This window comes from Melospiza georgiana, chromosome 8 (genome assembly GCF_028018845.1).
Source record: "Melospiza georgiana isolate bMelGeo1 chromosome 8, bMelGeo1.pri, whole genome shotgun sequence".
Lineage (NCBI taxonomy): Eukaryota > Metazoa > Chordata > Aves > Passeriformes > Passerellidae > Melospiza > Melospiza georgiana.
Window position 1 is genome coordinate 2,349,906 of NC_080437.1, and position 23,218 is coordinate 2,373,123.

Below are 23,218 nucleotides of genomic sequence, written 5' to 3' on the forward strand. Positions count from 1 at the left end.
GACATCTTAGCAATGTTAATACTTTTCATAAAAGCTTGGCCTTGCTGGCATTGGGATTCAGGTGAACAGAGCATGGTAACTCCCAGCATTCTCTTCTGATGGGGCATTCTGTATCCTGTGTCTGTGCAGATGCTGTTCTTACACTTCTCACTGTCCAACTGCTGAATTTACTGTGCCAGTAAAATTGGATGCTTTGGCAGGGGGATGTTGATTTTGAATTCTATTCCTTCCAAGTTTTGTATTGTGCCAATTTGTTAAGTGTACTCTCCATTCCCTTCCCTCAATTCATTCACAAGTAAAAGCCATACTTGAGCAGTACCAAGCCCAGGCCGGCCAGCTGAGGAACACCCATCCTCTTTCACAGCTGCCACTTACAACTATTCCCCAAATGCAGTTTTCAGCCACTCACACACCACCAGTAGCTGTTCTCACTGACAAAGTCCCTCATAAACCCCCAAATACAGCTGGCAGTCTCTCATTTGCCATTCTGTAGCAGCCAGAGCTGCCTCCATCACAGCTGGCTTCAGCCCATGGCAGTGCAGTTTACCAGCGCAAGGAGCACACACTGACTCCACCAGGCAGAACACTTCTACAGCTGCAGTAATTGATTGCCTTTGCAACAATCACACTCTGCCAGCTTCATTTTTCAGGAAAAAAACCATCAGATTGGAACAGATGGGGGCAGACCAAAACAGATTGCACAGAACAGGCACAGTCTAATGGTGGATTGGGAATACTGAGCAAATATAAGAAGCCCATGTGCTTTGTGTCTGAATTGGAAACAGAGCTCTTCAATTGCAGCTCTCAAATGCTGGTGTAAACACTCTTCTGTCTGTTCTGACAGCTAATGGCAAACAATCACATTTGCAGTAGCTTTACTAGGGGCTCAATGCTGCAGTTATGACCAGAATCACAGATCTGCATAAAGATGAGCTCCTTGCTCATAGAAAGCAAGGAGATGCAAGCACAGAGGGTGTCCTCAAGCCACAGCTGCTCCATCACTCCACAGCTCATGCCTCACCTGGTCACCAATACTGTATCCACAAAGTCAGCTATGTTCAGCAATGCCGTTCCATCCACAACCATCTTTTGATGAACATAGAATCAATCTTCCACTTGGGAGATGATGATACAGAAAGCGGTTCTGGTAAAGAAAATGTAAACTTTTTGAATGAAGCTTTCTACATCAATGAAAATATTTTTTGGTACAGTGAGGCAAAACAGGAATCCAGATAAAAACGTAAGTAGCCTGTCCATTCCAAATCAGTTCATTTCTATTCTTTCCTCTGCATGATTCTAAATGCCGGTTCTACCCCCTTCGCCTTGTATTTCTAAGATGCAAGGAATATTTCTATCTTAAATCTTCATTCTTGGTTTAATTATATTAGTGAGGCATTTTTTTTTTTGTAGTGATGTAGTGCAATGAGCATCCATCAAATTGTTCTGTATTTTCACTCTCTGTGATCCTACTCAGTGTTGGTGCAGGGAGAGTTACACTCATAACACTGACTTTTTTTTGGTGACTTAATCTAATAATCAATCTTTTCTTTACATGGCAGGCTAAACACAGTGTTTCCATCCTATCTCTATGCAGCACTGAGGAAAACACAGACCTAGGGGGAAGGACAGCCCTCCCTCAGTCCTTCTGACAGGTTTTCTACATAGCTTTCTTCAGGCCAGTGCACAAAAATCCCACAAGTAGCACTTCATGATGAAAAGGAAGCTTACACTTCCTTGGAAATTTATTTTTATTGTCCTACTGACTGGGTTTTTGGTGCTTTTCCTTGCATTATGAGTGTTTCTGCTAAGTATGCAATACAGCTTGCAAATGGAAAGCTTGAGGATAACCCAAGTTCCGCTAAAGTGGTTCTGCTAAAGTTCAGCTGCCTGTCCCTCAGCTAGTTTTCTCTTTGAAGAAGAGAATTTTCATATAAAAAGGTAAAAGAAAATCGTCAAAATTTGTTTTGTTTCCAGGGCACACTATTAAAAAACAAAATAGTACAGCAATATCTCAGACCAAACGTTTGAATCAAAACATCTTCAAAGAGCAAGGCTAACAGTACTTCTTTCATTCTTTTTCATTTAAATTGAACTAAATGGTTTACTGCATACATGCTGTTCACTTCAAAAGACCATTCTTAATCCCTTAATAAATAGCAGCCTAGAAGGAATCACAAAAGTAAGTTTTTAATGCATTAGCCAAAACAGCAGCCAGCAGATAGGCAGGACTGAATTAACTGTGTGACTCCTTCTCACAGGTATCTTTGCAAAGTGGAAAATTAAGAGTAGGAAAGTACTATTAGAAGGCAGACAGTTTTTTAGGGTTTTTTGTTCTCAATTAATGAGATAGGTTTCATTGCACTGCAGGTTAAGTGATATAAAACATGAATCTATTTTTAAAAATACAACGCAACAATACAAATCAAACTGTACCTATCAATTATATCCAAAGAGTAATGATGTCATGAAAATGGTAATGAAAAGAAAGTAAAGAGCCCCAATCTTGTCACATAATTGCTCCCTGGTTTCAGTGACTACTTCTGGATGATTTGAACTAGACTACTTTGAGTGTTGCACTTAACAATAATCTGAAGAAAAATATCTGTATGAAGACTAGCTGAGCAGGTCCATAAACTGATAATTAAATAGAAAAAAATTGTTAATGCTTTTTCCTATTTAATTTAATAATTTTATAGTAAAAAAAAATTTCCACTTTTGGTAAAACTCTTCCTGATTCATCCTTGGCTCTGAGAACTTTTGGCACTGCTTTGTGTCCAATCACCCATGCAATAGCTGAAATCTGAGTTTAAAAAGAAGGTTCCCTTTAATAGAAAGGATGAAGATTTCCTTGTCTGCAGGAAAATTTTATCCTTCTCTACACCTTAGCATGTTTATTTACAAGCAACTCATTGGCTTTTCAGCACATCTACCCTAATCGCTCACTTCAACAAAGCCCTGGCAATCAATTGACAGCTATCAAACCCCAGCCACACTCTGCAGAGTAAAAAGAACAGTTTTGGAAGGACTCCTTTCAACCCCTTTTGGAGGTACTAGCATTTGAGGGATCACCACTGAATCTTTATTCTGATAGAAAGATGTCTGAGCTGTGATCCCTCATCCTCTGAATTTTAAGAGCTATGGTGACCTTCAGCAATTTTGGTATTTATCACGAAACCAAGCACAATCCCATGAGCCTTGTTTCTGTCGTGGAAGTAGCATGCACCTGCAATACCTAATCCTACATGTCCCACTCCAATTTAAGGCCAAAAAGAAGTCACCCTAGATGAATACATAATCCAAGGACTGTGGAGGGATAGAACGTAAGAAAACAGTGCAGAAGGTAATCTCACACCTGAAGAGTTGCAGCTGCACTAATCACCAAAGATTAGGAACAGGCCTGCCCTTAATAAGCCACAGCTGTGTCCAATAAGAAGACAAATGCTACAAAAGAGTGGGTTAGCTGGGTGAGGAGAGTGTTGGAGTTTGTTGGCTGTGCTGTGAAGAAGAAGGATTCAGCGCTGTGAGGAGCTGCACATGAGAAATCAGCCAGAGGGTATGGGACTTTTGCAATAAGATGGCAACAAAGGAGCACCACTGTGCATACTCAAAAGGCTGCATACTGTATACATCAGTTAATCTCTCACTTTTGGTCAAAAAAAGAAAAAAAAAAGCAAAAAGAAAAGCTTGTGAGTTCAAAGAGAGAACCACACACATGACTGTGTCAGTGCTTAACTCAGCCTCCTCCTGGGTACTTTGTACAGATCCAGCCTCTGAGAATAAGCATACTGTGTGTTTTGGAAAGCAGAAAGGTAGAGTAGATGATCAGATCTCCTTCTGTGGAAGGAACAATTAGGCAGGTTAAGGCTCTCCCTTGTAAGACTTGTGACTAAGCAACAATACAACAAGGTTCTGCCAACTCAGCAGTGCGACAGGAAGGTGAATAAGAAATGACCATTAACCATCTCACATTAGTGATAAGAAACAGGGGACATCAAATGAAATTATCTGCAATAGAGCCAAACCAAACAATTACGAAGACTTCACAAAACTGACTAGATTGGGGAGCTCATTTCCCTGGTGGCTGCAATGAGAACATTTAAAAGGGGTCAGTAAGCAATCAGTTACATGAATAGATTTTTTTTAAAAAACTTCATTTGGCCCTAAGTGCAAAGGTGCCATCACCTCTCCCTGAAGGTATCTCTGCTCTATTTCAGGAGACAGTTTTCTGAAACATTATTCCTCTTCATTTTCTCTGCTTCCTCAGGCACCTGCTACCAGCCACTGCCAGACAGAGCCACCCTTATGCCTTGGGACAAGTGTTAAAATAGTCTATACCTTAAAAAATAATGTAATCAAACCTGAAGTGAGTGCTGTTGCAATAGCCCCGATGCCCAGGAGCCTTGTGATCCACACACAAGACAGATTGCTTCTTTTATTAGGGTGTTCCCTTTTCATGACAAAATTAGGGTTAGCTTTTTTTCTTCCCACAGTACCAAGACCTTCAGTGTCCTTAAAGCCTCGAGGTACAAAAATGATTTTCATTTGCAGCAGCGCAGTTCAGTCTGTGTTACAGCCCAAGGCGTGAGGAACAGGGAATGCACTTTCCCCAGGAAAGGGTCACAAATGAGCTGGGATGGCAGCTGTCCCACACCACCCCGGGCTGGCAGGGGAAACCACAACCGTGCCACAAACACCTTCAAGTGATTCAGCCCATTCTTCAGTAGAGGTGCCAAGAAAGTCCAGCTGCCAGGCTTGGCACAGAGGCAGGACAAGGAGTACTCCTGCCGTGCATGGGGGCCAACACTACCTGAGTGCTGCAGACACTGATAAATAAAATGCATCTTGACACCAAAAATCCATCCTTTACACCCCCTGTGAAAAGACTGCATCAAAGTTATGTCCTATTTCAATTGGAAAAAAGCAGCAACTTTCACCTTAATCCTTAAGGACTTTCACTTTAGAAGGGGAAGAGGAACCATCCCCTTCTAATTTGATGTATTAATTGATTTAATTAACCAAGTTGGGTTAATCTAGCCAAAATCATACAATACATACAAAAGCTGTCTGGTTGTCACTTCTTGTGTCTATTTCTCCTCCAACCCAGTAAACAAATTGACTTGCCCTCTTTTCTTTGTGATCATTATTTGAACTGCATAGTTTCAATATAGCTTGAATATAATTTAAATTTTGCTTAGCTGATTTTCATTCTATTATCTCTTGTTCTCTGGGCAAGAATATATTTGATCTTGAGAGTAAAATTGTTATAATTAAGTCTGTGTTTTTAAAGGTAATATGAATTAGTAATTGAATTAGAATGAAGTAATATGTAACTGCTTGCATGGCATTATATAGATAGAATAATAACTCGCTTGTCTGAGCAGCACACCAGGACAGATTAGTTGTTACCCAAAGAAGTTTTGTTATTCAGATTTTAGAGCCCATTGAAATCCTACATGATGCTTAAATATATTACAAAAGTCTCCACAGAAATACAAGTCTATAATAAAGATGCAATTGGAAATGTCAGCCTTTCAGCTCAAACTGAAGCTTTGACCACTCACCTCCCAGCCTGAATCCCCAAGCTGATGGCCAAGATGCTGCCTAAGGCAGAGACAATCCTTTAACCTCTTTTTACCTCACTGTGACACACAAGTGGAATAAACAAAAAAGATGGGTTCGTGGAAGGAAGAATGAAATCCCAATTGAATTACTACAACCCAAAATTTCCTGTGCTTTGTGTTTAGGACATCAGGTCTGAGCAAATTAGGTTTGGCCTGGAACTGAAAAGACCACTTTTTACTTCAAAACCTGCACCTATTTATCTAAGGCCAATTATGTGAACATCTTTGCAGCAAAAGACTAACAAATGCACGGTAGATTCACCTGCCCTCTTTAATACAAATGATATTTACTTTTTTTAGTTCCTTTCTATATTCTTGACCAGCCAGTGAGAATGAGGCAAGTGCATGGGAGGCCTGCACTGCTATGTCAGGCAATTTAGCTTCTGAAAAGCATAATCCTGGTAATGCACATGTTTTTCTTTACATAGCACATGTGAATTCCATGTGACTTTTATATTTCACAAGTTAAATTATGCCCCTAATTGGTAGTTCATAATAAAATGCCTGGATGAGCCCAGGCTGCTCTGATATGCTGGAGATTTCAGATTTAAGTTAAGTTAGGGATTGATTTCCATTTCAAAAGTGTTTTTGAAATTTATCAAGTGAAATACAGATACTATTTTCAAAAAGGGACACAAAAGATGAGAACAAAAACTGTTTGGTCAGGCAGTTGATGTTTAGACAGCAGAAGGGTTACACATATGAAAATGTTTTTCACTGTTACTGTCCTCTTGATTTAAGAGAACAGTAGGGTGGTCATTTCAACAACTCTTCTATATGAGCACATGCTGATGGGTGGAATTAGATTTTCTGCTATATTATCTATATAATACATTATCTATATCTACATTATCTATAAAAAAAACAAGAAAAAGTTGTAAGTTGTGGAATAAAGATCATATGGTCGTTTTGTTACTGCTTAGTAGGACATTCTATAATGACCAAGAGATGAGGAAATACTGTTACTCTGAAATTAACAGGAAGACATTAGTTGGCATTGAAAGCTGTTACAAAGGGCAGTCTCCCTTTTGAACAGTTTATCCTTGTATAAATTCTGTTTACACTTCCATAAACTCCATAGCACAACTTCTCTGTTCACAAACACAGCACAGGCATCAGCTGGATGTTTTTTATGTTCAAGCTCAAGTAGCTGCTAAAAATACTCAAGAAATTTTAATCTAATGCTGCTGAGAATGAAAAGACTTTAAAATGGAAAAATGAAGGAACATTTGGCCTATTTTTTTCTGTTCTGCTAGAATTATAAGAAAAAAAGCAAGGCTATCTTTTTGAAGAAAATGCTTTACTGGTAAATGAACCACCTGCCTTCTGATTCTGCCTGCCATGGGCTTACAATTGCTCATCTTTCGTGGCCCCTCCATTCTCCTCAGGAAGATCTCATTTCTTCTCACCTACACAACTTTGCTCTGAGCAGCTACTGCTGCCTCCTATTTGTTACCCAATCTCAAGAATTTTCCACTGATGGAAGCTACAAAAGAGCACAAGTGTGTTCACAGGGGAAATACCACACAAAGCCACGGGTGTCTGACACCACTCACAAGAGCTGGGCAAGAACAAAGCCTCTCAGCAGAGGCACATCTGGATTAAAATACAGGGGACGAGGAGGGAAGGGGGGACAGGCCTGCCTAGGATCAGATTTACAGAGACCAAAGGATATGTGGTGTAACAGAAAGCAAAAAAATTCAATTTAATATAGTATCCTGCATACAAGGTATCATCTAGCAGTTTACAGAGAGATAAGAGACTAAGATAATGCTTTGGAAAATTGGATGCTGTGACTCATAAAAGAAAAACAGGAAAATGCACAAATAAAGTTGAAGCTATTCAGATAAAAGAAAACTGCTGAATTTAAAAGCATCTAGAATACAAGCGTATGTTCTTACAGAAGAGACACAACTAAAGAAAGAAATGAACCTCAAACAATTAAAGGCTTCTTTAAGCATAAAAAGCCCCAGTGTTTATCAAAGCATCCCTGTACAAGAAGTATTAGGCTGATGGAAAACAAGTTTAACCTGGTGGAACTGGAACCACACAAAAATTTCAACTTTTCAAGGTGTCCAACACCTCTCTCTGCCTTGAGTAAAACTTTAAAAGGAGATTAAAAAAAACAGACAAGATTTTCTGAAACATAATAACCCCTGCCTTGGAATCAGATCTATTTGGATTAAATCTAATTTTATTTAGACACAATGTCATAAAATTCTGTGTTGAAGTAAGGGAGATGGGAATAAAAAAGGCATGATAAAAGCATGAATCAATCAAGAGCAACAAATATAATGAGAGAGCTGAAAGCACAGAGTCACAATTTCTGGATGCACAGAAGTAATAAAAACCGTCTATTTACATGCAAAAATCAAGTTGAAAATTGTGACAACACCACATTTTTAATAGTAACTTCAGAAAAAGGAACAGGCATGTCACAAGGTCAAGCGCCAGGGGCAGAGCTTGAGAGGAGTCCACACATAATCTGTCTGGGTGTCACAGACATCTTTTGTGAAAAATCCTCTCTTTAGGAATTTTCCTTCTGGGAAGCTGAGGCCCCAGAAAAAGAATGTAAACAATGGTTGTCTGCTGCTGTGAAATGCAACAGGTGCACCTGGGATTGGCCCATGTTGGATGTGTCCAATTAAGGGCCAATCACAGGCCAAGCTCTCTCTGGGACAGAATCAGAGAGAGCTCCTTTGTTATTCATTCCTTTTCTATTCTTAGCATAGCAAGCTTCTGAACTTTTCTCTCTATTCCTATTAGCATAGTCATAAAATAATATATATATCATATATATATATCATAAATATATCACATATATATCACAGATATATCATAAAATAATAAATCCAGCCTTCTGATCACAGAGTCAAGATTCTCATATCTCTCTTTACCCTGCAACCCTTGCAAGCCCTGTAACATCTGGGCAGCTCAGAAGCCTGGGAAGCAGCAGAGCTGGCAGTGCTGGGACGCTGCCCCTGGATGTGCCAGTACAGAGCTGTGGCATACCAGTAGTGGGGGATGCTGTTCAAGAGGAAACCAGCTGCTCTCAACACTGGGAATCACACAATTGCCAGCAGAAAGAGCACAAAGGATGTTCTCACACACCAGTTGGAAGGGCAGATGAGCAGCATTTCAGGGCAGGAGCAACAACCAACACGGCCTTGACCACCTGCAGTTTCTGCTGCTGGCAGCGAACAGCTGCACTGTGACCGTGGTCACAAGGGTTTGCAGGTGAAGAGAGAGGCGAGAATGTTGGTTCTATGATCAGAAGGCTTGATTTATTATTTCATGATATATATATATATACTACATTACAACTATACTAAAAAGAAATAGAAGGAAAAGTTCTCAGAAGGCTAGCTAAGCTAAGAATAGAAAAGAATGATCACTAAGGCAGCTGGCTCAGACCGAGAGTGAGAGCCAGCTCTGCCATGAGTGGTCAGTAAATCCAAACATCCACAGGAGACCAATCACAGATCCACCTGTTGCATTCTACACCCGCAGATAACCATTGTTTACATTTTGTTGCTGAAACTTCTCAGCTTCAGCAGGAAAAATCCTAACGGAAGGATTTTAATGAAAAGAGGTCTGCGACACTGCACAGGGACAGCTGAGGGGAAGCAGTGGCAGGATCATAAAGGGGAATTAGTGATTCTTTCTTTTAGGTGGGAGGTTTTATCCTAGAAACAGAAAGTAGTGGACCCACAGGACCAGCAGAGTCTGGATGGACAGATCAGTGACAGGACAAGGTACTAAGACAGTGACTGACAGCATTGCAGAGGCTATCACCTGAACAAGCTCCATTACCTCTTTCAAAACTAAGCTTGTGAGAAGTGCCAGAGTGTGGCAAAAGCTACTGCAATTCTGGAAACCAAATTACAAACCAAGGCTCCCAAAAAGTGGTGACCAGGCTGCTCCCATGCCCAAGTGACAATAGCCTGCCCTGATCCATATCCCACAGAGGACCCAGCCCTGCTGCAGCTTGCCAAGTGCCCCACTCCTGCCCCACATCAGGCAGGAGGCAGCCACTGCCCAGATTGTCACCTCCACCTTGCATGAGGCTTGTCACTCCTCCCTCCTCTCTCCTGGCGCACACCTATGTCAAAAACCTCCAAACTTCCTTCCAAGATTATTGCCCATGGATTCATTTTCCTACCATGTCTATCTTATTCTAACTCACATTAACACAGCATGGTAAACAGCCCTGCTTTTCTCAGCATACAACACTGGTCAACATCAACTATGGCCACTGGAAGCGACCATCTCCTCTCACTGGAGCCACTCACTTGCCATCAGGTATTCTCAGCCCCCTCCCCTTTGCACCAAAGTCCTTCAGCCTGATTGCTTTGGAGCAACAAAAGGTGCAGCTGCATGAACAGCGACTCCCGAGCAATCACTGCCATTTGGTTTCACCCTAGTTCAATGAAGGAATTAAGCTGAAAGCTAGGAACAGTTAAAGGATCTTTCCAGGATGTTTTTCCCAGAGAGCACTGCACTCCAGCATTCACCCTGTGAGATGGAGGTCCGAGTACATGAGGTGCCCACTGGAGTCGCACTACTGATAATCCTTTCAAAATCACAACATTCATCCACTGTTTCCATCAAAAAGAAAATGACGTGAAAATTAGGGTGTTTCAGTTCTCATAGAACTGCTGCAGAACAAATTATCATCTCAGCTATTCTTCTATGAGCACCTTCAGGAATATCTTTTGCCATTGAATCTTGTAAAAAAACCACAGCTTAGGAGAAAATATATGTATTGGATCTATTTTTCTTCCAAGAAGGACAGAAAATGTCTCAATTTTGCAAGCACAGTAGTCTTATGACACTAAACATATTTTGCATGAGCTGAAGCTGTTGTGTATACTAAAATGATCAGTGTTGAAAGCTGCTGAAATGATTTCCACAGCTAGAAACTGCTTTTGCAAGGCTTAAAACTATTTCCTTCTATATTTTTATAGATTGGGAATCAGCCATTAAGATGAATATGTTCAAAATACTAAGTGCTTTTCTGGCATTTTGATTTCTAGGGTATACAAAAATATTCTGAACATGCCGAAAGTCACATTTGCAAATAAATGCAAGTACCTAACTAGCTCCAAAATTAGCAGGAAATTTCCTATTATGTAGCACAATAATAACCAAACATATTTGAGAGGTTAGATGATAGATTGAATTCCTCTAGTATTTTATGAAAAAACATAAATTGACTATATTTATTGAGCAATAGCACCAGCTGTAAAACAGTTTCAGATACAGTGAAATTTTGGTCTAAATTGGACTCACCACAGGTGAGTCCAATTTAGACCAAAACCCCACACAGCTGACCCACAAATAATGAGAACAGGTAACTGCTGTAATGCTTCAGCACCTGAACCCTGTGATGAGAAGCATGAAAACAAGCTTGCTTTTGCAACGTTTTCCTACTCCAGAAACAGAGAATTTCCCAGGACAAATATTAATTGTGATAGATATGTCTTGGAAGTGAAAGAACTGCTATTACTTTTTACATAAAGATGTGTTGCAAATTTCAGTTGTAAAGATGACAAATTAGCTGTACTGAAATCATGCATTTCCACAAAAGCTCCTGCTCTACATTTGTGTTTGTACAGAGCTGAGTTGCTCCCTTATGGATGTAAGCGTACATAAAATTGAAAAATTACGAGTTAAACTGGGACTCTTAAACATCTTCCTGATGTGCTCTAAGGCAGTTGATTTTGGTGCAAGGTTTAACTGCATTTCTATTAACCTACTGCAGCCATTAGAGTTTTATTCCATTAATTTACAGTAAATGATGTTGGCTTGATCACTGGTTAAAAATATTTTTGAAAAGCAGAAGCTTTGCTGCAGTACTCACTCTTCCAGCAATAAGACAAATAGTTATCCCAATTCTGTGTATGGGGCAAAAGATAACCAGTCAATACTTGAAACACACTACTTAAGAGCCTTGAAAATTAAATTACATTGCAGCTCAATGTAATTTAAAACATGAGAGAAATCAGAGGTGCTCACAGATTTTAAATAATTTCTATAGTCAGACCTTGCCCTTTCCTCACCCTGCTGCTACTATTCCTTTAACGTTTATACACTGCATTGCATAAAACCATAAAAACAACTAAATTTATTTAATCTTATTTACAGTAGAATAGTTTTTAAATAAACGAGGACAATGTTTCCCATTTTAAATAAAGAACTGGTTTAGACAATGGCATTTCAGAAACTCAAGCATACTCATGGCATAATTTCATTGACAAGTTGCCATAGAAATAGCCAGCTCAAATGCATGCTTACATCTCAGTCACGGAACAAAAAGTAGTTCAATATTCTTCAACCAGTTTCAAGGGGGGGGCATGAAGCCAATGGACAAAGCAGCAGGTAAAAGTAACAAAAAAGGCTTTGCAGGGAAGCTGCTGGAGTCAGGAGCCTGCGGCACTGAGGGAAGGCACAGCTGTGGGGTCACGGGGCACCCCCAAAGCCTCCCTGCCCCAGAGCAGCCTCCTGGTGCTCGCAGGGCCCTGCAGGGAGCAGCTGCAGTGGTGGGGTCAAGGGCACTGCCAGGAGCTGAAGCAAAGTGAAAATTTTCCAGGAAAGAAATCCATTTTAATTTAGGTGAAATGCACATTTTTGAGTTGAGTCTGTGGTTAGAAACCATAGTTATTTAGCCAGACTGCCAGGCCTAAGCTCAGTGAAGTTACTCCAGCAAAGGACAGAGATAAAGGGGGGGGAGACAGAAGATGATAGAGAGTGACAGAGACTGCTGTAAGGGCAAGTGAACCTGACCTTGGAATTCTTTCTGATAAAAAGGAACTAGTGGTAAAAGTCACACAAAACCCATAAAAATGAATATGTACGCACCTATTGTGAAACTGTATGCATATGTATTTAAGAGAGAGATAAAAAGAGACCTGAAGTTCTCAGAGGTACGCATGCCTTTTTTGAGGAGAGCAATCTCCGCATGCATCCAGTGCTGTAATAAACATACCAGCTTTACAACTTGCACAAAGTTGTGAAGTTTTCTTCTTTTCTCCACAAACAGAGTGGAGCTCGGCTCCCATACCTGCCAAGGGCTGCCAGGCACCTCAGCAGGCAACTGCATGGCTACTGCGGCATGGGAGGGATGGTTCATGTGGCCAAACATACCAGGAAAAGTAAAAACAAACAAAACAACCCCATCCAGTGGGTGTAAAGCACCCGAAGGGCTCTGCAGAGCTGGGCTGGGCTGGGCTGCACAGCAGAGCAAACAAAACCTCACAAAGCCCAACAATCTCCAGACTAATACAGCTCCCTTGAACACAGCCAAGATATTCCCTGATGAAAAAGTATAGTAGGAGTCCTAGTAAAATACATGTATTGGATAAGTGGCCTTGCCCCAGTCCTAGTTGTTCTAAATGGGCTGCAGCTTTGATGCCCTTAATTGGGTGGCAGCTGTGGCTAATGAAGATAACTGGGATAAAAGGGGGTGGTCAGGGAGAGCCTTGGAGGAGCCCTGACAAAGAAGCAGGGATGGCAGGAATCTGCTGTGAAGAGCTGCATGTGAGAAAATCAGCGAAAAGGTACGGGACTCTAGAAATATGATAACAACAATATGAATAGCAAAGAGTGGTGACCCCGACGTGATAGAGGATAGGACAGACACTGTGGCAGCCTGAGAGCTGGGACTCTAGAAATATAACAACAGAAAAGCAAAATCTCATTGTCGGCTTTCCCTTACCTTTTATCCCCGTAAGCAGATGGGGCTCAAGCCAGCTGCCAGGCTGAGCCACTCTGGGGGCAAACATGAGGACACTGCCCACACTGAGATGGGGCAGACAAGGCAGGGTGGGCTCAAGGGCTGCTCCTCAGGGCAACTGACCCCAGTCAGGGGGGTTGGGGCAGGTACAGGCTCCGGGGCAGTTCCTCAAGGCAATTCACCTCAGTCAGGGCCCAAGCAGGAGCTTCCATGGTTTTCTTTCCAGCCAACATCAGTTCCTCCCGCTGGAAATGTGGCAGCAGAATACCATGATTGATAGTGCCAAAGGCAGCTCCCAAAGGCTGGAGTAGCCAGTGGTCATTCATTTTCCATGACAAATTCCATATCTTGTTCTATTTTTTAATATATTCAACAATTAATTTGTTATTCAGAAGTTGTTTTTCTAGCTTGTTTCAATTCCCCAGGTGAAACAGTCATGATTGCAAACTTTGCATCTGCATCCTGCAAATATATTGAAATATGTATTTTAACAGCTTTTCAAGAGATATTGGATAGCAAGGAACTCTGCCACCAGAAGCCTTATGGAGATAAAATTTAGCTCACAGTCAACAAAATTATGATAAATTGAATTAGGAATTCAATATTTTTCATCGTCTGCAGGCCACTTAATGCTACATATAGCCAGCACCATTAACATTTATATGCAGAAACTGTCCAATTGCACTTCCTTAGGAAGTAACTAGATTTATGCTACAGTGTGTTTAGCCTTTTCTACCTTGCTTGACACATTTTGAATCCTTAAAGTGAGAAATAATCTATTTTCCTTCCTCGGTGAGGTTTTTCTGGTTACAGCTGGTTGAATGATAATTTTTTTGCTGAGTAAAAGTTCTTAGGTTTTCAGTTTCTAACTATGGCAGCATATGCAATTAGGAGCTATTGTGTGCCACACCTTAATCAACCTCTCATTGATATTCTTATCGCCATAATTTTACCAAAAAAAAAATTCTTTTTGTGTGAAATAATCCAAAGGGGAAAAAAAAAAATCAGTCTCAAGACTGCATTACAGTGTTCTCTTCACCCAGCGTGTTAAGAGGAAAGTATTACTAACTGTTGTAGTAACAAAAATCTTTGTTACCAGCATTATTTACAGTTTTGAGCAGGATGCATCACCACCCAGAAATCATAACCACATTTGAAACCTTTGATAATTTCTATTTTCATTCTGGATTACTTCTGTCATGAAGAAGTTGACACTGAATAGACTTTCCCCCTCCACAAACTCTTTTATTTCTTTTGGGCTATAGAAAGAGGAGTTCCCACCCCTGTTTCTGTGTCTCCATAGCAATCCTTCTACATCAGAAAGAGCAGGCAGACAATTAGTGTTTAGGTTTGTTTTGGTTTTGGGGTTTTTTTTGTAAGTGCAACAGGAGGTAAAGGGTTATATGATGTTTAAACACGAGAAAGGCATTTGTTTAGTCACAGCAACATTTTGAGGATTTGGAGAAAAGGAAGGAAAACCCCTGAATCCTCATGCGTAGTTACATAAGTGGCATGTTGCCCTCATGTTTCAAAGGAATCTAATGTTCTTTTGTGGTCCTGAAATATATCAGCTGACAATTCCTGATGTTATGGACTTTAGTTTAGACCCATGTCTTTATTTAAGCAGTGAATAAGCCAGACACCTGAGTTCTAGAAAATCATATGCCAGTACTGATTTTCTTACTGGTAATAAGTTACTACCAGTAGCAGCAGTAGCAATGCTGTGAAAGCTGCTTTCATAATGGTATTTCATTTGGGGACATTTTGCAATGAAAAATACAGAAACTACAGTCATACATTTACCTGCTTCAAGAGAAGACAAATTAGACTAAATTAGACTAATTAGACTAAATTTCTCTAGTATAGCTTTAGTTCTAAGAATACTACACTGGCACTTTGGCACAGAAGTTCCTCTGCCAGGTGCAAAACAAAAAAGCCATAATTCGAACAAGAGCAAGGAAAAATGTGACAAGCTGTGGATTAAAGGAATGAGCTGTGGGGAAGACAAGCAGAACATGAGTGGTATTAGTGTGAGGCAAACACAGAGGATGAAAAAATAAGGAAACATGGGAAGATGGAAAAAAGACAATTGCTTTTGATACAGAATACAGTCAGAGTACGTTGCTGAATATGACAAAAAAAAGTTGGAAGAAAACCACCCAACCATTATTTAATAATATTATGGCTTAGTGCTTGTTTAGTTTTCATTGAAATTTTCTTATCTGACACTAACAGTGCCAGACGCTGGAAGTTCCTGGCAGAAGCGGATGACAGGGGTCTGATTTGGAATTGTGCTGCCAGTGTGCCATAAAGGGCCTCACCTAACATGACAATTATACCCAACTCAAATGTTAGATGCTGGATTTGAGCTTGGACTGAAAAGAAATCCATAGATAGTAAAAGTGGAATTGCATAATTAGGATGTGTATATATCCTTAATTACAGCATGAAGTGGCACAGTGGAGAGGAGGATTAAATTATCATCCAAGACAGATCTGTTTCTTTTTCTCTTGTGTGCAAACACAAATACTGAGAAGCCTTAATTAGAGCCATATGGCCAGTGCATGGAGCCACTGCAGGGTATTGTTAATGCAGTTTGAGTGCCCAAACTATGCTCATTCACATGTTCTTGAATTACTCTGAATAGTTACAGATAATAGCAATCAACTTTGGAAATACTTGTTGCAAAGACCATTGTTTTTTTAAGAATGCAAGAATGCTAATGCTCCTGTGCTGTGTCTAACCACAAAATTCTAAGCACACCAATTTCACATCACAGAAACATGCATCCACAGAGTGGCTCTGGTCTAGTTACCTTCACAAGAACATGCTAAGTTTGTAAAGAAGCCCAGAAAGCCCCTCCAGGTTTAGGTTAAATTACTGATCCAGGCATGTGTCATGTGCCATAGTACCATTTGGAGATAGTGCATAGGGGCACTCAGCATCTTATAAAATTAATCCAATATATTTTAGAAGAGTCACAGGTCAACAAATAATGTAGTAAGTAGCACAAAATTTCCCCAAACAAATTAGGAAACTGGTGGAAGGTTCAGTAGAGAGCTAATGCATGTAAACACTGATTTCAGGCACAAAGACAGATGAAAATAGTTCAGTGCTAGCAGAACTTCATTTCTAGATGATATTCTAGTGAAAAAATCTTAAAATATACTTCAAATGTGCTGAATGCCACTTTGACTGTGTATTACCTCATCACTTGATGCTCCAGAAGACAGATGTTTCTTTTACTGGTGGGTAATGAAGAATAAAGACAAACTTAACAAGATGCTCAACTGAAAGTAGGAAAAGTCATGCGTTATGAGGCAATACTTAATAAATGGCCCAGGAGCTGCCCTGGCCATGCCAATTGGGCTCTGCCTCAAGTCCTCCTGTGTACTCAACAGTAATTGCTGCTAAGAGATTTGGGAGGTAGGGAGGGGGAATAGCACAAGTAAGAGTATTTTTACTGTCCATTAAAAAAAAACAAAACAAAAAAAAAAAAAAAAACCAAACAAACAAAAAAAAAAACCAAAAAAAAACCTAAACCAAAAACACCCCAAAAATAAAACTAGGGAACACTTTCTTTACAAAATGAAAAGATATGAAAAGATTTATAAGGCCAAAATGGTATCACAAGTGAAGAATGATGTAAAGAGGTTCCTCATTTGATCATATATGATATTAAAATATAGGGATAACATTGCAGATACCAGAATTTTTTGTTTTCCATTAGCTTTCATTCAGATTTGAAATCAGGAAAGATTAAAAAAACCTTCAGGAGCAGTATCTTCTTTCCATGTTTACTGCAAGACACCACAATAAATCAAACACACGCTGTACCTTCAGAGCCTCATTATTATCAAGAATTGTCTGTTATTTCTATCACTGTCCTTCTTTTTATTTCCCTTGTGTGTTTCAGATCTATCTCCCATTAACTAGAGAGAGTAAAAAGCTGAGAAGGGAGACAGCAGAAATAATGAAAAGAATGTTTTCTGCTCTGTGGCTGTATAGACTGTGGTGGACTGACCCTGCTCATATGCTTGCTGTTCCTGTAGCTGCTGTCCAAAGTCACTAGGCAGGATATTAAGGAACTCCTTGCTTCTACTTAAAAAAATTTTAAAGTTAAGAAAAAAAAAATCAAAGAAACTGAAATTTCACCAAAAGCTCCTGCTCAGTGAAATATTCTGGTTTGCACTATTTTCTTATGAATAAATTTAATAAACCAAACAATCTTGTTAGCACACTTTGATGTACTCTGGAACTGTACTCTGTGCATATGGGGTCATTATGACATTGATAAAGTTAATAGTGTATGAAGAAACACAGTGTCTCTGAAACCTGCTCCAAAACTGAGATATATTTGTAACAAGGATTCCTGATTTAATTCTCCAGTAATTCTATATGCATGAAGTAAACAAGGTTTCCCTTCCAAAGAATTTCTCCCTATATTATTTTTTAATATTATTTCTTCTATATATGCAAAGTAAGTATCTAGAAACAGCATTAGATTAAAAGTCAGTTTGAAAACTATGTTAAATTTGTTTCACAAGTTTTCAAATATTTTAAGCTTGCATTTCTTGACACCACTTACAACTGTAATTAACACAAAAAAAACCAGCCTTGCTAGAAAGTTATTATTAGTATAGATACTTGAGTGTTGTATTCATATTATTATATATCATATTTCTGCAATACATATATTTACTCAGGCCCCTATATTTCCCCCTTTTCTTTTAACACATTTTTCAATTACACAGTTACAATACACATACCTGTCCCAGCTCTCAGGCTGCCACAGCTCTCGGCTGTCCTATCTTCTATCACGTCGGGGTCACCAATTGTTTTATTCATATTGTTGTTATCATATTTCTACAATACATATATTTACTCAGGCCCCTATACTTGAGAACATTTTCTCTTATAATAACATATGGCAAACAGAGAGCAGAAGATATGGCCTGGATGCCCACTCAGTCAGCACTTTTTGAAGGCCCTTACTCATTACTTAAAAAGGCCTCCCAATAATTGTGTCACAGCAGGACAGTGGGAATTGTTTGCTTACACTGTTCTAGGGGGATTTTTTTATTTATTATTTATTACCTGCAGTCCTGGCACCAGGAGGGAACTTTTGGTAAAAGTGCTCCTGTGCAAGCAGGGAACTCTCCACTGTGCTGTGCAGGACATCCCTGGCAGCAGCATCTTCTCCTCTCTGAGTTAAAACCCAGCTGAATAAATCTGATGGCAGCTAAGTCACCCAAAGCCCTGCTGGATGCTCGAACAAAACATCCCGTCTGTTTACTACTAAAGTTGCTCTGGTAAGTTATAAGTAATTTTCAAAGGATGATTTCTTCTAAACATTGAAAATATTTAAAGGATTGTAATTTGAAAAACATAATAAGCTATAAAAGTAGTATTTCAGTCCCAATAATTGTAATTCAATATGCAGGAAAAGGGCTTCACTGGGAGTGTCACTGAACTATAATCTCCATTGGAAGACAAAGTATCCAATAATAAACATCACTAGGACCCAACTAACAGGCAGAAAGAGACTAAACCTTGGACTGCTTTGAAAGATGTGTTAGAATTGTCACAGCATAGTAAATGCTGTTGAAGAAAATAATGGGAATGTGCACTCAATAGAAGTTTGTAATACTTACAAAATAAATTTATATCAATTTTTTTCCCAATGTATCTTTAAATCAATTTAAAAACTTATAGAGACATTTCTCCTGCTAGCATATAGCTGGCCTCAGAAAAAATGTGCCATCTTCCCTTGAGAATGTCTTTTTGACAGTCTAGCAATAAGTTAAACAGTATTGCAAAGGAAGTTTTTCAGGGAAAAACCCTCATAAGAACAAAATAATAATAATAAAATCCCCCTAGAACTGTAAGCTTATTAGAAAAATGAAATCAGCTGTAACTATCATCACACACAAAGAATCACAGGGAGGTCTCCATGAAAGTACAGAAATGGATGGGGTTCTGAGCAAGCTGGTCTCATGGATGGTGTCCCTGCTCATGGCAGGGAGTTGGAATGAGGTAAGCTTTAGGGCCCCATCCAACCTAATCCCATTCTGGGACTCTGTGATGGAGTATTTTACCTATAATCTGCTTCTAGATCAAAGAAGTACAAACCCTCTAACCCTCCAACACTGCAAAGAGGGAGCTGGCATGGAGCATGCTGTGGGAGGCTGCCTTTGGACACTCCGAGAGCACATGCTGGATCCCAAAGTGAGCACAGCTGCAGCTTTGGTGACACTTTGGGATGTGAATGCTCTTTCCACAAGCCACTGCTCCGACACCTCTGTGTCTGCCATCTAAATTGAAGGGACATGCCAGACGCCCCAGGAAGCAGAAGTGCTGGAACTGTGGTGTGCAGCAGGAAGAACACACAAGCACAGCCCAACACCCTGCAATGGCTTGCCTAGGCACAGCCAGCCCAGCTGGAGGCTCATCCCTGGATAAAATAACTCTAGTGCTGGCAGGGTGAAATGGGAAGCTGCATATTTAATATGGCAGAAAAATAAAATACCATGCAGTGTGTTGGATGTATTTTAGAAAACAAAACTATTGCAAAACCATACCATTGCTCTTGTGCCTCTCCTGAGAGTGTGCCCTCTTGTTCTGAATTATACAGTTCTCCCTATGACAAAGCCTTCTAATTTGTCAAGTTAACATAAAAACATATAAGTTACATGTGCCCTGGGGTGACTTCATGATGCGTGTATCCCCATTTGCCTGTTTGGCCCAGAATTAAGTTTTGCACCTTCAAGACTGGTTCTGAGAGCAAAGGTGAGGAGAGACAAGAAGCACACATTTTGTTTTCAGAAACTGCACTTGCTCCCCTGCATCCTTCTCCTGGACAGTGCTGTCTGCAGCATGGACAGACAGCAGGACAAAGCTTTCCTTTGCTTTTAGTTAGTTTTTCGCTAGCTGAGGCAGAGAAGTTCCCCGGACTGTGGGTTTTCTTTTTCTTGGAACTGTTTGAACCTGCTCTGGACTGAACACCCAGCAGAGCACTGGCAGCTCCACCTGTGGCCCACCAGGCTGGGCCTGGGCTGTGGCATTTCCAGCACTGGAGGGACTGATAAGAGACTGATAAGGGACTGAGTAAGCCGAGCTACAGCCCACGGAGGGACTTTCTGAGTGTGTCATCTCTTGGGAGCAGCAAAAGGTTTTATTGTTTAATATTGTTCATTTTTTGTGCTGGTGAGTGCCTTGCCTGGTAAATAAACAGGTTTTCCCACTTTCCTCCAAGGAAATCTTTTCCCAAACCAGTTGGGGGAAGGGCCGCTTGAATCTGCTTTCTAGAGAATCCCCTTTGGAAATTTTGTCCCACATTTGCCCTAAACCAGGACAACATATTGAAAATGTACAAACCCAGTATCACACTTCAAAGTGTGATGATGTCTTCCAGTGGAAGTTCTAGACATTGGCCCTCCTCACTGTTAGGACAGTCTGCATGACAGAAATCTCCTCTTGATCACATAATCTTTTTACTACTAAAAGAAGATTATTATCAGTAGCACTAGTGTTAAGAATTGCCAAAGTGGGGATAGGCCCTGATATTTTAAAACCTTGGATGCCTTTGTTAATTGAACAGGAGCATTTCTCTTTTGCCACATCTGTTGTGTTCTCCCCACTGCACACAGCTCATAGCTTTCACCAAGTTGAGTGATCCCACCTCACAGTAAAATATCACCTCAATAAACTCAATAAAATATGCAAGCACCCAAAACTGAGAATATCAGCCAGAAACTGGCTGTCAAAATTACTCCCTCCCTCTGGCAGCAGGATGTTTTCTGGTATTTATGAATTTTCAGGTGGTTCCATTCAGTGACACTGGTTATCTTAATTTAACCTCTGCTCTTGTTAATTTATTCTCGCTTCCTTTTTGCTCTCTTAATTGCAGGTCTTAGGTTACCCATATCTAAAAACAAAGAGAAAAACAATAACAAGTCCAAAAAATGAAACAAGGCATTGGCAATGCTTCTGTGTACTTACCCTAAATCCTCCTTCTTTGGAGGGATAAAACATCTTTGTTCAGTAGCTGGCATCCATGTTAATTGTATTTTTTAAAACCTAATTTCAAGATACACAGAAATTAGTTATTCTCTCTCTGTATTACAGACGGAAAGGATCCAAGCCCTGGGCCATTCCAGAGATTAAAGCTGATCTACTACACTCTGCCAGGCTGTCAGCATTTAAAGTCAGCAAGTACAAGGCCTGGAAGCAGCAACACTTCAGATTTCAAAGTTTTATCATCTTTTTTAGTTCTAACTAGCTCAATTTAATTAGTGTGTAGTTTCCAACCAAAATCTTTTAGGAAATTTATTTATTCAGACTGTTACATTTTTTTATTTTGGAAATACAGAACTATTAATATTTGAATGCCTAACTCATGTCTACTTTCACTAGACTTATGGATTTTCTCTAATGGGACTTTTGACACAAATGGTTTAGTTTAGGGTTGTTTAGCGTCTGCAGGAATTTTTACATCAATTAGTCTATCTTAGTAACCTCTAAGTTCCAATTTCTTGATAATTTATTTATATTGTTAGAACAATAAATATATAAAAATAAAAAAATAAAACCAACTTTATATCATTTAGGTACTTCAGACAGGATTATTTTTCAACTCTCTATGAAAGAAAGTAAAAAATAGTAAATATCTCCCCTTTTACAAAGACATGGATGGGATTTACAAACCCATATTATTGCTTTACCTCATGGTCTCAATGAACAGGCTGAGGGAAGTGAAACTATACATTTACCTTCAGCAATCTGTGGTACAGAATAATATGCAAATGCATATTGTCACCGGCTGTCTTTCTGAATGAACACCTTGGGTCTGACACTCAAAGGCCACACAGAGCCTCTGGCACAAATGAGAGAACAGAATGGAAATGGCTTTTTCATTTATTTTCCCAGTTCCAGGACTCTCTTCATTATATTCTCTCGGAAGTTTGGCAGCAGAAACTTTTAGCTTTGTTCAGAGTTTGAAACTGGGAGTGGAGAGGGCAGAGGAAGAAACACCAAGTCACTCTGTGGTCCAGCAAACGAATTCCTAACAGAATTCCATACTTGAGAGATGAAACAACTGGGCCATGGTAGGAGAATGATGTCCCAATCAGACCCAGCCTGGACAATGCTGCTCAAGTCTGAGACAAAGAGTGATAGTGACCATTCTGATTGTTATGTTGGCTCCGGTTCCAAAACGAAAACCTGGAGCTATTTTAGAGTTTGAATAGCATCTGTTTCAAACAGCCAATAACAAACACTTGTTTGTCATCATTCATGAAGATACTGTGGGGAATCTTCCACTCCTCTCTTCTTAACAAACAAGTCTCTGGGTGAGAAAAACTTACCAGGCAGCATGTACAGCCCTGAGAACCACACAGAACAAAGACTGATTCAAACACTTTACAAAACTTTAAAGAGCTGGCTTTTCTCTTTCTCTTGTGATAAGACAGGAACATTTTTATGAACCTTGGAATGAGGGAACAAGCACAAATGACACATTCCTTTCTTCAGGCTCCTTGCCGCTTTCTGTTATGAGCATTTTTGGTGAACTGGTGAAATCAAGACCTGCTGTAAAGAACATAGGGGGCATTGGAGTGCTTGATAATCTCAAGTAGATGGATGCACTTCTTCCAGTTCAGAGGTGAACTCGGTCCCATCCTATGTACCCACCAAATTCCTAAATAAAATTTGTGCTGCTTCAAAGTCTAAGCATTGCCCTGCAACAATACTTGGATTAGAACAAAGGCAGGAGAAAGGAAACTGGTTTTAGCAGTTACTATGAGCATGTTCATGTGACCAGTGCTTAATTAGGTTGTGCCATGGTTCCAATCTGACACTTCAT